Genomic DNA, 2500 nt, shown 5'->3' with positions numbered 1-2500 from the left:
GCCGTTCATACGTATTCTATCCCCTTTGACCAGCAGCAGTGTCAGCAATGTTTATTGCTTTTTCGTACTGCGGGAGGTAGAAACGGCCTGATGGATCATTACAGTAAAATTCATCCTAAGGTGGGAATTGAGTGGTCTTGCATTAAATGCGGCACGACCCGATATCCGACTTACATCGCGGCGTGTGTACACCAGGCTAAATGTAAGGGCCCGGCGCCCCCGGAGGAAGGTGATCATCGGTGCCCTGCGGATGGTTGTTCCCGAGTCTTCACTACCAAGAGTGGACTCGGGGTGCACATCCGTAGTGCGCATCCGGTGTTAGCCAACCAACGGGCGGCTAAAACTAACAGCAGCCGGAGTGAGCCCCTCAGCGTTCCTAAGCGGGCGCTGAGAAGCCGTGTGCACCGTCCGGTGTGTGTGGAGGATGAAGGGGAAGGTCCGTTGATGCGGGATGCTCATGAACCTATGAGCGGTGCGAGTTGCGGGACCGTGCTGGATAGTGCGGATGGCGATCCATCGCCGCCCGGGTCACCACAAGTGCCCGTGGTTGAGGCGGCTGATGATGGATGTGCTCATCTAATCTTGATGGCGCGGAGGGCTAGAGAGGCCAACCCGCAACTCAAGTCTGGTGGAAAACTCTTAAAGTTTATCCACCAGTGTGACGTGTTGCTGGACTCTGTCATCGGGGGACAAGAGTTTGGTCGTGATGTTATCGACGAGTTGGTCGGAGAACTCGCCGATGCCCTAAGAAATAATTCTAAATCTAATAAATATAAACCTTCCCATTCCAAATTTAATGTTAGAAATAAGGGACGCACACGCGGTAGAGGCCATGACAGCAGGAAAAAGCGTCGATATGCAAGGACGCAGGAGCTCTACCGCAAGGCACCAAGCAAACTTGCCGATATGGTAGTTGCGGGTGACCTTTCCCTCCTTAAAGACCCGGAGGAGAGGATAAATGCCCCAATAGCTCAGTTGAGGGAAACTTACACTGAGCTATGGGGTCAATCGGTTAGGTCTAAATTTAAATATCCTTCTTCTGAAAATATGACTATCGATTTAGTCATGCCGCCATTCGAAGTTAAAGAAATTAGGCAGAGGGTAAAGCGGCTCAAAGCCAAAGGGGCTCCGGGCCCAGATGGTGTATGCCGCAATGATGTGCTTATTGCGGGCTACGAGCACTTGCTGCTGAAACTTTTTACGTTATTATTTGTTAAAAACTATTACCCGAAGCCATGGTTAATCAATAGGACAACATTCATTCCCAAGCCTAATAAGGATCCGAAAGATCCAGGGGCTTGGCGGCCAATCACTATAGGTTCTGTTTTGGCGAGGGTGTATGCTGGGCTTCTCGAGTCTCGAATTCGGGCGAGAGTCTGGCTGCATCCCTCTCAAAGAGGATTTGTAGCGGGGAATGGATGTTTCGCGAATTGCTTTGTGTTGAATGAGGCAATTCGCGGGGCCAAGTCAGGTAGGCAGGAGGGCGCAGTGATCACGATGGTTGATCTGGAGAAAGCCTTCGATACTGTCCCGCATGAAGCCATTTGGGCTGCGCTGAAGGCGCGCGGGTTTCCGACAAGTTTTGTCGGAGCTATTCGGGCCATGTACACCGGGGCCCAGACAGTATTCCAGTCCGAAGGCCAGCAGTTCAACCTTGACCTCCGAAGAGGAGTCAAGCAGGGTGATCCGCTGTCTGCTCTCCTTTTTAATATAATTATCGACCCAGTATTTAATCTAACTGTTGGTTCGCAATTAGGTGAGCTCGATGGAACGACTGGTGCCATTGGGTTCGCCGATGACTTGGTCCTGCTGTCTTGTCGTCCGAGCGTTGGACAAAGACAGCTAAACGCGGTTCAAAATTTCTTCAACGACATCGGCCTTAAATTTAATTATAAAAAGTGTTTCGCGGGGTACATTAAGTACAAGAATAAGAGTTATGTGTGCGCCGATCCCGAATTAAAGTTTCTGGCTGGTCTTGGGGTTCGACCTCTGGAGATAGATGAAATTTTCAAATATCTTGGGGTTGCCTTCAGCTTACAGAAGGCAATGCTTCCCGAGCAGCGGATTAGTGAAATGCTGTCCGCTGCGTTGACGGTTCAGAGGTTGAATCTGAAGCCCAGACAGAAGCTAAATTTACTATATCAGTTTGTTCTCCCTAAATATGTCCACTCGTTGGTGATATCGCGGCCATTTAATAAGACTCTGGACGAGGCCGACGATTTCCTTCGGCGGATAATAAAGGAAATTCTCCACCTGCATCACTCCATCGCCGACGGAATATTGTATTCAAGAAAGGCGGATGGAGGCCTTGGCATACCGAGGTTGCGTAACCTCGTCAAGGTTGCAGGATGGAGAGCTATGTCCAGTCTCCTGAAGGTTAATAGTGCAGCAGTCCAGCACTACCTTTTAACAACCGGGGCTGAAACGAAGCTCCGGGCTGAATTAATGAAAAATAATATTTCCTGGCCCCCTTCGGCCGGCGATTTTGACCGGCTGAAGC

General features: G+C 50.2%; 1 pseudogene; it reads left to right on the top strand.

Moving 5' to 3' along the window:
- LOC142318645 (large subunit ribosomal RNA) overlaps window positions 1-2500 on the top strand; it is an 8866-nt pseudogene that overhangs the window by 3975 nt on the left and 2391 nt on the right.

The sequence above is a fragment of the Lycorma delicatula genome, chromosome 1 (assembly GCF_047948215.1).
Source record: "Lycorma delicatula isolate Av1 chromosome 1, ASM4794821v1, whole genome shotgun sequence".
Lineage (NCBI taxonomy): Eukaryota > Metazoa > Arthropoda > Insecta > Hemiptera > Fulgoridae > Lycorma > Lycorma delicatula.
Note: the sequence above shows the minus strand (reverse complement) of the source record. Positions and strands in the feature narration are given on the sequence as shown.